At 36.5% G+C, this 13,609-nt stretch overlaps 1 protein-coding gene across 4 annotated transcripts in view; it reads right to left on the bottom strand.

Moving 5' to 3' along the window:
- The window catches only part of WNK3 (WNK lysine deficient protein kinase 3), a 159,596-nt gene that overhangs the window by 53,679 nt on the left and 92,308 nt on the right, over nucleotides 1–13,609 (bottom strand). The window lies entirely within an intron of this gene.

The raw sequence follows: 13,609 nt of genomic DNA, 5'->3' as shown, positions 1-13,609 counted from the left end.
TCCACTAAACTACTGACAACTATCTTTTTTGAGGCATTAGTAATAGTAGTTGTAATACTGGTCCTCTAAGAAGGAAAATGTCAACCATGTTGGAAAACAATTTTAAACATTTATATAACCCATCCTACATACTCTCATTGGTGACAGCAGAACGTACTTAAAATGTATATCTACCAAAATTGATCTCTTTCCTACCTAGTTTAAACCCTCTATGATGGTTCCTCATCTATAAGGTTAATTTCCTTTGGATGGCAAAGTCTTCCATGAACTGGTACCTGCCTCATTCTCAGACTCCTTTACTTGAAGCCACACTGAACTGTAGCTCCTTTGAATGAGTTGGGTTCTTCTATATACTATGACTCTACTTATGTCTCATCATCTTCCTGGACTATTTCAATTCCTCCTCAGTCCTGTCCAATCTATGAACAGAACTCCTATATACAAGAAGCCTTCATTACAACAGTTTCCAGAAAAGCCAGCAAAACCACATTGGGTACTCTTCATAAAACATACCTTAGCTCATATCTTGCTTTCTAAACTATAAGGGATGAAGGTTTCCTAGAGAAATGGCTGATTCCAACATTAGGGCAAAGAAAGTACAAGATGAGGCTGGATCATCTTGTTATGTCAAAAAGTAAAGAACTGCTCAAAGAATGATGGGAATATATCAAAAATATACAGGAGCCAGCCTGAAGGGGTTCCTACTGCTCAAATATTGGACAATTTGGGCATCAAGATAATGATAGTAACAATATAACCCATTTGATAAGATGAGAAAACATAAGTTCATACTGATACAAAGTTTCTACAGCACAACGCCAACTAATAAATATAAGAAATGATGAAATCAGAAAATCATCATTAATGATAAAACTAGTGGGTAAAATTTACATAGTTTCAGAATATATCCCCACAGATTACTTATTAATTACAAAAGCAAAAAAAAAGGTTACTTTATGGTAGAACACTATATATAGCAGGCCCCACCTTAACCAAAGAATTAAACTTAACCTCAGCAATAATGGGACAAACTGATATCACATGCCTCATAATATGATATGATGTGCAAAGAACACATCATCGCTTACATGGTATTCCTGACAAAAATGCATGATCTGAATCTGAAAAAAAAGGAAACTTCAAAACAAACTCAAATTGAAGGACATTCTTTTTCTTTTCTTTTTTGTAAGTAGTCTCCACGCCCAGTGCAGACCCCAATGCAGGGCTTGAACCTACAACCCTGAGATCCTGGTCATAAAGCCTAAGGAAATAATACAAAGGTAGAAAAAAGTACATAGTATAAAGTTCACTTCATAGTAAATACTCAATAAATGGTAGATGTCTCTGTGTTTTGATTGTGGTATTATACATAATAAAAACTGCTGCAAGTTAGTTGTTCAGGAATAGGGAATACGTTAGGTAAATATGAATATTTATTGCACTATCGTGTGGCCATTTAATACTGGAATTATGAAGACCAAGTAAAGGCAGGAAAATTACTTACCTGTACTTGTTCCATTAAATAAATAATGGTATATTCATAGAAAGGATATTATGTAGCTCCTTAAAAATGTATTAAAACATATAAGTTAACACTATAGGTGAAAAAAATTATAAAAGATTATGTATAGTATGGTTACATTAAAATTACATATATGTATAAGCATATAAAATGGTCTGGAAGAATATATGACAAGGTGTTAAATAAGCTTACCTATATATTCATCTTTCTTTGATAATAAGAAGAAAGATAAATTCAACTTTGTACAGATTTATCAACCCTCAAATCTGGTAATTACAGGGCAGGTCCCCATTATTTCAATGCACAACATTATAGTCATTTTAAACAAAAGTAAAAAGGGAAAATTTCATTAAATCTGAAAGACATGTATAAAAATAGTCCAGCATCCATTTGTAAATATTAGTTTTGAAACTCCTCAAAATATTATGAGAGAACTTGATTTGAAGCTTTCACATAAAAAAGACAGATGAACCAACTATTAGCCATGATTCTGAGGACACAAATAGCATTAATAATCCTGTTTATAAGTGGTTATAAAATATCATTCCAAATTATTGTCATAGTAACCATGTCTTGTTTCTCTTTACTTAATCCATAGGCTTTACCTCCAGATTTATGCATCAGGACACCATGTCAGAAAACCTATATATCTACCACTTACAGTCTACAGGACTTTAATATAATTGCATATGTTCCATTTCGCTGGGACTCAATATAATTCTTTTAAAATTTCTTTAATACAACCATTTGTTAAGTTGGATACATTTTGTTGAATCTTGTGTGTATGAATAAAAGAAATCTCATTGCCAAAATACTTGTTTTTGTGTTTAAATAGTGATTATGTTAAAAAGCTAATTATCTAACCTACAATTAGAAGCTAATTTGTCCAGGAAAAAACCTCAGTAGGGGTTGACTAGGTTGGAAGGGAAAAGAGAAGGCAGGAAATGATACTTTGTGCTTATTTCTCAACTACTCCCCACCTTAAAGTCCAAATGAAAGACAGGCACCAATCCCCTTTCCTAATGAGACCTTGATAATCTGGATGCCTGAGACTTTAGTAACTTGCTAGCAAAGTTCGATAATAGTGAAGTACATCTGCACACATGCAAAATGAGGACAAGGCCAAAATGAGAAGCAAAATTAGGCTTGGATTCCATGGGCCAGACGATCCCCTCCTCTCCATTTGGACATTTAAAACACTCTCTTATATTTGTTTTTAGATCTTTCTCACCCATGAGGCTGTGAGCCATTTGAGGAAGAGACCTTAGCTGTAAAATTTATCACAATATTGCCAGTGCCTAACCAACACCTGAAATAGGAATAGATAATCAATAATAGTCTTTCATTAGTATAATATTCTCATTTTTATTACTATTTTTATTTTTATTATAGGAACAAACCGATCACTATTAAGCATTCGTTTAAGCTAAGCATTTCATATACATTATTTAACTAAATTTAACCCTATAACAACTCTGAGCAGTAGGCATTGCTATCTTCATTTTACAAATGAGCAAACTGAAGCTGTGATGGAAGCAAAAATTGAGTCACTAAGTGGAAATTAATGAATAGATAAATGACTCCGAAGAGTACTGAGGATGTGCACACCACAGAGGCTTTCCTGTTAGTTTTTGTTTGTTCCTAACCCTCTTTGTCCTTTATTTAACTTCATCATTACTTGTCCTCCTCCCACCAGTGATTCTTAGCCCTGGATGCAGTTTATAATCTCAAGGGAAGGAGAAGAGGAGGGAAGAAAGAAAAAGGAAACAAAAAACAAGAAACATTTAAACATTTCATAAACTGCCTTATTGTATTCACAACACTACAAACCATGTCTTCCTATGATGTGCTTTTTTTTTTTAACAACCACCATTTATTAAGCACTTACTACATGTCAGGCACTTCTTACATATATCTCATCTAATCCTAATAAGCCTGCAAGGTAGGCTTTTTTTTTTTTCTGACAAGATGAAAATTATCCACATACAGAAAAGTTGAATATTTGTTCAGTGAAAACCTATATATCTACCACTTACAGTCTACAGCACTTTAATATAATTGCATATCACATGTATATCCATCAATCTATCTAACTTTTTACATTTCAAAATAAGTTGCAAATGCAAGACAGGCATTTTAAAATGTCATTTTACAAATGAAAAGAATCAGAGCTAAAATAAATTAAGGAACTTTCCTCAAATCATATAGTAAATAATTCAGAGACGTTATTCAAACTCAGGTCTAACTAAAGGTGCAAACTGCTCAAAACTACATGTATGATGTATATAGCTGTTTAACAGTGAAATTCCTATTTTTAAAAATTATCATTGTATATGTCAACTTCCATATCTTTATAAAGTTATTCATCTGTAAAGTCATTGCTTATCTAAGGCCAATACCTGGCCAACCCAAGATTCTGAATAATGAAATTTACTCTAAGAAATGACTGATCCACAGCACAGTTCCATGGATAAACTCACATAATGACACCCAAGCTATTAAACAGGCAAGGAAAAAAAGATGAAAACATATCAGCACCACAAAGATCGACAGATAAGAGTGACAGAAACTAAGAGGAAGATTCATTAATTATAAGGCAAGTAGAACTAGATAAAAGAAAAAAAATTATGTGGGCTTTACTCCACAGTCTTCCGAAGGAGTACCTCATGAAAGGGAACTGAAAGTCAACTTATATTTTATACTTTGCCCCTATTATCTGTCCCCAGTTCGGTTATCAAGGGTCTGTACCAACCATCAAATTGATCAGAAGCTGCTCTTGGTACAGCCCTCCAAGCTTTCTACAGCTATTTGGAGAGAGCAACTAATCCTGTTTTGGTTTTTGGGGGGTTTTTTTGTTGTTGTTTTGTTTTGTTTTGTTTTGGAAGCAGTGAGAAAGCCTAACAGTAGGGTAGAGGGAGAGAGAGAGTCTCAAGCAGAATCTGTACCAAGTGCAGAGCCTGATACCATACGGGCTGGATCTCACAACCCTGAGACCATAACATGAGCCTATACCAAGAAACCAAAGCTTAACTGACTGTGCCCCTAACATGCATTTTATTTTATTTATTTTTTTAAAGATTTTTAAAAATTTATTTATAAAGATTTTATTTATTTATTTGAGAGAGAGAGAGAGCACACGAGAGAGGAGAGGGGCAGAGAGACAAGCAGACTCCCCACTGAGCAGGGAGCCCAGGATCATGACCCAAGCTGAAGACAGACACCTAACCGACTGAGCCACCTAAGTTCCCAAGATTGATTGATTGATTGATTGATTATTTATTTATTTATTTGAAAGAGAGAGAAAGAGCGAGCACGCACAAGCAGGTGGAAGGGGTAAAGGGAAAAGCAGACTCCCTGTTGAGCAGGGAGCCTGATGTGGACTTGATCCCAGGATCCCAGAATCCCAGGATCATGACCTGAGCTAAAGGCAGACCTTTGCATTTTAAAACAATCACTCTGCTTCTTAGAATGAGAAAAGGGTTATAAAGGAGCAAAAGCAGAAGGAAGAACAACAATTAGGTGGCTACTCTAATCATTCAAGTAAGAGAGATTAGACCATCACAATAATGATGGAGGTGGTGAGTAGTCAGGTTGTATATATTTTAAAGGAAAAACCAAAAGGCTTTCTGATGATTTGAAGGGAGATATGAAAAAAAGATAATAAAAGATGTGCATAGATATATGGCTTGAGTAAAAGGAAAGATAGTTTCCATTTGCTGAGAAGGGGACAACCAAGGAAGGAAGAGCCTTGGGGCAGTGGTGGAAGGGGAGTGCAAAAGAAAGTGTTTTATTTTGGACATACTGAATTTGAAATGCCCATTCTATATAATCAAGTAGACATATTGGGTGTAAAATGAAGAAATATAGAAAAGACAAACAAAAACAAACATTCTTTCCAAGAACACAAAGTCAAAAGCAAGGTGTGCTGAAAATATGAAATACGCACACGTGCACACACACACGCACACACATATTCTGGTCTGTCTGCTGAGAACTCTGGTAACTATAACCCACAAGTAGCAGCAAACACACCTAACATCCATATTTTGGTTTCTAAATTATATTGCCACTAGTTAGGGCTCCATGGAGAAATGACCAATTCCATTGATGGGGCAGGGAAAGTACAAAATGAGCATGAAACATCATGCTGTGCCAGAAAATAAAGAAGTACTCAGGGAATAATAGGGACATGTCAAAATGACACAAATCTACCCTGAATGTGTGCCCATTAACCAAGTCTGGGGTACTTTAACCATCAAAATAAATAATGATAACATTATATCACAGCCTATTAAATAATAGAAGGCCCTATGAGTCCACACCTAAATAAATAAATGAATAAATAAATAAATAAATAAAGCCAACTAATAAACATAAAGAGGAATGATGAAATTAGAATATCATCAATAGATACACTGGTGGGTGAAAGTTTTGATGAAAGGGATATTTACAGTCTCAGCTACCTACAAATAATTCATAAATTATAAAGGTAAAAATGGCAATTTATACTGGAGAAGATTGGCAGGCCCTACTTGAAACAAGTAATAAACGTTAGTATCACCAATATTGGGACAAACTGGCATGCCTCTTAATATGATGCCCTGAGCAGAACAGAATGTCACTTACATGGTATTCCTTACAAAAATCCATGATTTGAATCAAGTCATGAGAAAAGTTCAAACAAATATGAACTAAGGGATATTCTACAAAAAACTGGCCTGTGCTTATCAACACTGTCAATAAAACAAAGAAAGGCTGAAGAAATGTTTGACATTAAAGCAGACTAAAGAGAAAAACAATCACCCCCCAAAAAACCCTGATGAAGCACTTCACAAAAGAAGATATTTGAATCCCTAAGAATTACCTGAAAAGATTCACAACTTCGTTACTTATCAGAGAAATGCAAGACCACAATATATATTACATCACGTTCACCAGAATGGCTACAATTTAAAATACGGGTCATATTAAATGTTGATAAAGATGTAAAGAAACTAGAACACTCATGCATTGCTGGTAGGAATGTATTTTGACACAACTACTTGGAAAACTGTGTAAAATTACTTAGTATAGTTAAATATACCTTTTCACTGTGACCCAGCAATCCCACTCTTACATATATACACACAAGAGAAATCAGTGCATGTGTCCATCAATAAAACATATGGAAACATTAACAGCAGCTTTATTCCTAAGAGTCAAAAACCAGAAACAATCTCAATGTATGTATACAGGAGAACTGATAACTGAACTGTGGCATATTCTAAAATAGAACATCTCATTTTTTTTTTACAAAAAAATAAACTACCTATACATGCAACAATATGGGTGGATCTCAGTGAAACTTCTAGGAGGATAAAAATATTCTCTATCTTCATTTGCACTTAATGGAGGAATATATATGTGAAAATTCAGTAAGCTGTATATTTAAGATTATGGTACTTTAATGTATATGTGCCTTCTATACTTGAATAGCAAGAAGAAATCTTTTTAGAAACTGACATGATCCAATTCTGATAAAATAATACTAAAAAATGTTCTGTATATGTGTATGTATAGAAAAATTTCTGAAAAACCTTAAAGGTTTCGTTTCTGAGAGCTGAGATAACTGGTAATATTAAAACTTCAGGGCAATTTGAATGTCTTTTATTTCTTTTTGTTGCCTGATTGCTGAGGCTAGGACTTCCAGTACTATGTTGAATAGCAGTGGTGAGAGTGGACATCCCTATCCTGTTCCTGATCTTAGGGAAAGGCTCCCAGTGTTTCCCCCATTGAGAATGATATTGGCTGTGGGCTTTTCATTGATGGCTTTTAAGATGCTGAGGAATGTTCCCTCTATCCCTACACTCTGAAGAGTTTTGATCAGGAATGGATGCTGTATTTTGTCAAATGCTTTCTCTGCATCTATTGAGAGGATCATATGGTTAATGTTTTTTCTCCTGTTGATATGATCTATTACATTGATTGTTTTATGAGTGTTGAACCAGCCTTGCATCCGAGGGATAAATCCCACTTGCTCATGGTGAATAATCTTCTTGATGTACTATTGGATCCTATTGGCTAGTATCTTGTTGAGAATTTTTGCATCTGTGTTCAAGGGGGATATTGGTCTATAATTCTTTTTGGTGGCGTCTTTGGTGGTTTTGGAACTAAGGTGATGCTTGCCTCATAGAATGAGTTTGGAAGTATTCCATCTCTTTATATCTTTCCGAACAGCTTTAGTAGAATAGGTATTGTTTCTTCTATAAATGGTTGATAGAATTCCCCTGGGAAGCCATCTGGCCCTGGACTTTTGTGTCTTGGGAGGTTTTTGATGACTGCTTCAATTTCCTCCCTGGTTATCGATCGAGCTGTTCAGGTTTTCTATTTCTTCCTGGTCCAGTTTTGGTAGTTTAGGGTTTTCCAGAAATGCATCCATTTCTTCTATATTGCCTACTTTATTGATGTAAAGCTGCTCAGAATAAGTTTTTAAGATCGTTTATATTTCCTTGGTATTGGTAGTGATCTCTCCTTTTTCATTCATGATTTTACTAATTTGAGTCTTTTCTGTCTTCTTTTTAATAAGGATGGCTAATGGTTTATTGATCTTATTAATTCTTTCAAAGAACCAACTCCTGGTTTTGTTAATCTGTTCCACAGTTTTTCTGGTCTCTATTTCATTGAGCTCTGCTGAAATCTTTATTAACTCTCTTCTTCTGCTTGGTGTAGATTTTATTTGCTGTTCTTTCTCCAGCTCCTTTAGGTGCAAGGATAGCTTTTGTATTTGAGGTCTTTCCAGTTTTTGGATGGATGCTTATATTGCAATGTATTTCCCCCTCAGGACTGCTTTTCCTGCATCCCAAAGATTTTTTTTTTTAATTTTTTATTGGTGTTCAATTTACTAACATACAGAATAACCCCCAGTGCCCGTTACCCATTCACTCCCACCCCCCGCCCTCCTCCCCTTCTACCACCCCTACTTCGTTTCCCAGAGTTAGCAGTCTTTACGCTCTGTCTCCCTTTCTGATATTTCCCACACATTTCTTCTCCCTTCCCTTATATTCCCTTTCACTATTATTTATATTCCCCAAATGAATGAGAACATATAATGTTTGTCTTCACAGACTGACTTACTTCACTCAGCATAATACCCTCCAGTTCCATCCACGTTGAAGCAAATGGTGGGTATTTGTCATTTCTAATAGCTGAGTAATATTCCATTGTATACATAAACCACATCTTCTTTATCCATTCATCTTTCGTTGGACACCGAGGCTCCTTCCACAGTTTGGCTATCGTGGCCATTGCTGCTAGAAACATCGGGGTGCAGGTGTCCCGGCGTTTCACTGCATCTGTATCTTTGGGGTAAATCCCCAATAGTGCAATTGCTGGGTCGTAGGGCAGGTCTATTTTTAACTGTTTGAGGAACCTCCACACAGTTTTCCAGAGTGGCTGCACCAGTTCACATTCCCACCAACAGTGTAAGAGGGTTCCCTTTTCTCCGCATCCTCTCCAACATTTCTTGTTTCCTGTCTTGTTAATTTTCCCCATTCTCACCGGTGTGAGGTGGTATCTCATTGTGGTTTTGATTTGTATTTCCCTGATGGCAAGTGATGCAGAGCATTTTCTCATGTGCATGTTGGCCATGTCTATGTCTTCCTCTGTGAGATTTCTGTTCATGTCTTTTGCCCATTTCATGATTGGATTGTTTGTTTCTTTGGTGTTGAGTTTAATAAGTTCTTTATAGATCTTGGAAACTAGCCCTTTATCTGATATGTCATTTGCAAATATCTTCTCCCATTCTGTAGGTTGTCTTTTAGTTTTGTTGACTGTATCCTTTGCTGTGCAAAAGCTTCTTATCTTGATGAAGTCCCAATAGTTCATTTTTGCTTTTGTTTCTTTTGCCTTCGTGGATGTATCTTGCAAGAAGTTACTGTGGCCGAGTTCAAAAAGGGTGTTGCCTGTGTTCTTCTCTAGGATTTTGATGGAATCTTGTCTCACATTTAGATCTTTCATCCATTTTGAGTTTATCTTTGTGTATGGTGAAAGAGAGTGGTCTAGTTTCATTCTTCTGCATGTGGATGTCCATTTTCCCAGCACCATTTATTGAAGAGACTGTCTTTCTTCCAATGGATAGTATTTCCTCCTTTATCGAATATTAGTTGACCATAAAGTTCAGGGTCCACTTCTGGGTTCTCTATTCTGTTCCACTGATCTATGTGTCTGTTTTTGTGCCAGTACCACACTGTCTTGATGACCACAGCTTTGTAGTACAACCTGAAATCTGGCATTGTGATGCCCCCAGATATGGTTTTCTTTTTTAAAATTCCCCTGGCTATTCGGGGTCTTTTCTGATTCCACACAAATCTTAAAATAATTTGTTCTAACTCTCTGAAGAAAGTCCATGGTATTTTGATAGGGATTGCATTAAACGTGTATATTGCCCTGGGTAACATTGACATTTTCACAATATTAATTCTGCCAATCCATGAGCATGGAATATTTTTCCATCTCTTTGTGTCTTCCTCAATTTCTTTCAGAAGTGTTCTATAGTTTTGAGGGTATAGATACTTTACATCTTTGGTTAGGTTTATTCCTAGGTATCTTATGCTTTTGGGTGCAATTGTAAATGGGATTGACTCCTTAATTTCTCTTTCTTCAGTCTCATTGTTAGTGTATAGAAATGCCACTGATTTCTGGGTATTGATTTTGTATCCTGCCACGCTACTGAATTGCTGTATGAGTTCTAGCAATCTTGGGGTGGAGACTTTTGGGTTTTCTATGTAGAGTATCATGTCATCGGCGAAGAGGGAGAGTTTGACTTCTTCTTTGCCAATTTGAATGCCTTTAATGTCTTTTTGTTGTCTGATTGCTGAGGCTAGGACTTCCAGAACTATGTTGAATAGCAGTGGTGAGAGTGGACATCCCTGTCTTGTTCCTGATTTTAGGGGAAAGGCTCCCAGTGCTTCCCCATTGAGAATGATATTTGCTGTGGGCTTTTCATAGATGGCTTTTAAGATGTTGAGGAATGTTCCCTCTATCCCTACACTCTGAAGAGTTTTGATCAGGAATGGATGCTGTATTTTGTCAAATGCTTTCTCTGCATCTAAGGAGAGGATCATATGGTTCTTGGTTTTTCTCTTGCTGATATGATGAATCACATTGATTGTTTTACGGGTGTTGAACCAGCCTTGTGTCCCAGGGATAAATCCTACTTGGTCATGGTGAATAATTTTCTTAATGTACTGTTGGATCCTATTGGCTAGTATCTTGTTGAGAATTTTTGCATCCATGTTCATCAGGGATATTGGTCTGTAATTCTCCTTTTTGGTGGGGTCTTTGTGTGGTTTTGGAATTAAGGTGATGCTGGCCTCATAGAACGAATTTGGAAGTACTCCATCTCTTTCTATCTTTCCAAACAGCTTTAGGAGAATAGGTATGGTTTCTTCTTTAAATGTTTGATAAAATTCCCCTGGGAAGCCATCTGGCCCTGGACTCTTGTGTCTTGGGAGGTTTTTGATGACTGCTTCAATTTCCTCCCTGGTTATTGGCCTGTTAAGGTTTTCTTTTTCTTCCTGTTCCAGTTTTGGTAGTTTGTGGCTTTCCAGGAATGCGTCCATTTCTTCTAGATTGCCTAATTTATTGGCGTATAGCTGTTCATAATATGTTTTTAAAATCGTTTGTATTTCCTTGGTGTTGGTAGTGATCTCTCCTTTCTCATTCATGATTTTATTAATTTGAGTCTTCTCTCTCTTCTTTTTAATAAGGCTGGCTAATGGTTTATCTATCTTATTAATTCTTTCAAAGAACCAACTCCTGGTTCTGTTGATCTGTTCCACAGTTCTTCTCGTCTCTATTTCGTTGAGTTCTGCTCGAATCTTTATTAACTCCCTTCTTCTCTTGGGTGTAGGATCTATTTGCTGTTTTTTCTCTAGCTCCTTTATGTGTAAGGTTAGCTTTTGTATTTGAGTTCTTTCCAGTTTTTGAATGGATGCTTGTATTGCAATGTATTTCCCCCTTAGGACTGCTTTTGCTGCATCCCAAAGATTTTGAATGGTTGTATCTTCATTCTCATTAGTTTCCATGAATCTTTTTAATTCTTCCTTAATTTCCTGGTTGACCCTTTCATCTTTTAGTAGGATGGTCCTTAACCTCCACGTGTTTGAGGTCCTTCCAAACTTCTTGTTGTGATTTAGTTCTAATTTCAAGGCATTATGGTCTGAGAATATGCAGGGGACAATCCCAATCTTTTGGTATCGGTTCAGACCCGATTTGTGACCCAATATGTGGTCTATTCTGGAGAAAGTTCCATGTGCACTTGAGAAGAATGTGTATTCATTTGCGTTTGGATGTAAAGTTCTGTAGATATCTGTGCAATCCATCTGGTCCAGTGTATCATTTAAAGCTCTTGTTTCTTTGGAGATGTTGTGCTTAGAAGACCTATCGAGTATAGAAAGAGCTAGATTGAAGTCACCAAGTATAAGTGTATTATTATCTAAGTATTTCTTCACTTTGGTTAATAGTTGATTGATATATTTGGCAGCTCCCACATTCGGGGCATATATATTGAGGATTGTTAAGTCCTCTTGTTGGATAGATCCTTTAAGTATGATATAGTGTCCCTCTTCATCTCTCACTACAGTCTTTGGGGTAAATTTTAGTTTATCTGATATAAGGATGGCTACTCCTGCTTTCTTTTGAGGACCATTCGAATGGTAAATGGTTCTCCAACCTTTTATTGTCAGGCTGTAGGTTTCCTTCTGTCTAAAATGAGTCTCTTGTAGACAGCAAATAGATGCGTCCTGCTTTTTTATCCAGTCTGAAACCCTGCGCCTTTTGATGGGGTCATTAAGCCCGTTCACATTCAGAGTTACTATTGAGAGATATGATTTTAGTGTCATCATGATATCTATTCAGTCCTTGTTTTTGTGGAATGTTCCACTGAACTTCTTCTTAAAGGGGAATTTTAAGAGTCCCCCTTCAAATTTCTTGCAGAGCTGGTTTGGAGGTCACATATTCTTTTAGTTGCTGCCTGTCTTGGAAGCTCTTTATCTCTCCTTCCATTTTGAATGAGAGCCTTGCTGGATAAAGTATTCTTGGTTGCATGTTCTTCTCATTTAGGACCCTGAATATATCCTGCCAGCCCTTTCTGGCCTGCCAGGTCTCTGTGGAGAGGTCTGCTGTTACCCTAATACTCCTCCCCATATAAGTCAGGGATTTCTTGTCTCTTGCTGCTTTAAGGATCTTCTCCTTATCTTTGGAATTTGCAAGCTTCACTATTAAATGTTGAGGTGTTGAACGGTTTTTATTGATTTTAGGGGGGGATCTCTCTATTTCCTGGATCTGAATGCCTGTTTCCCTTCCCAGATTAGGAAATTTTTCAGCTAGAATTTGTTCAAATACATATTCTGGCCCTCTTTCCCTTTCGGCACCCTCGGGAACACCAATTAAACGTAGGTTTTTCTTCCTCAGGCTGTCGTTTATTTCCCTTAATCTATCTTCATGGTCTTTTAATTGTTTGTCTCTTTTTTCCTCAGTTTCCCTCTTTGCTATCAACTTGTCTTCTATGTCACTCACTCGTTCTTCCACCTCGTTAACCCTTGTCGTTAGGACTTCTAGTTTGGATTGCATCTCATTCAATTGATTTTTAATTTCTGCCTGATTAGCTCTAAATTCTGCAGTCATGAAGTCTCTTGAGTCTTTTATGCTTTTTTCTAGAGCCACCAGTAGCTGTATAATAGTGCTTCTGAATTGGCTTTCTGACATTTATTGTAATCCAGATTTTGTAACTCTGTGGGAGAGAGGACTGTTTCTGATTCTTTCTTTTGAGGTGAGGTTTTCCTTCTAGTCATTTTGCTCAGTGCAGAGTGGCCAAAAGCAAGTTGTATTGGGAAAAGGAGAAAAAGAGAGGAGAGAAAGGAGGAAAGAAAAGAGAAAGAGAAAAAAAAGGAAGAAAAAAAAACGAAAAAGAAAAAAAGGGAAGAAGAAGAGAAAGAAAAAGAAAGGAGAAAAAAAGGGGGGGTGGGGGAAGGAAACAAATCAAAAAGCAAAACATAACAAAACAGAACAAAAAAAAAAAAAGAACCACGGGGGAGTATCTTCTGATTC

This window comes from Canis aureus, chromosome X (assembly GCF_053574225.1).
Source record: "Canis aureus isolate CA01 chromosome X, VMU_Caureus_v.1.0, whole genome shotgun sequence".
Classification (NCBI taxonomy): domain Eukaryota; kingdom Metazoa; phylum Chordata; class Mammalia; order Carnivora; family Canidae; genus Canis; species Canis aureus.
The sequence above is the reverse complement of the archived record's forward strand: the minus strand, read 5'-3'. Positions and strand labels throughout refer to the sequence as shown.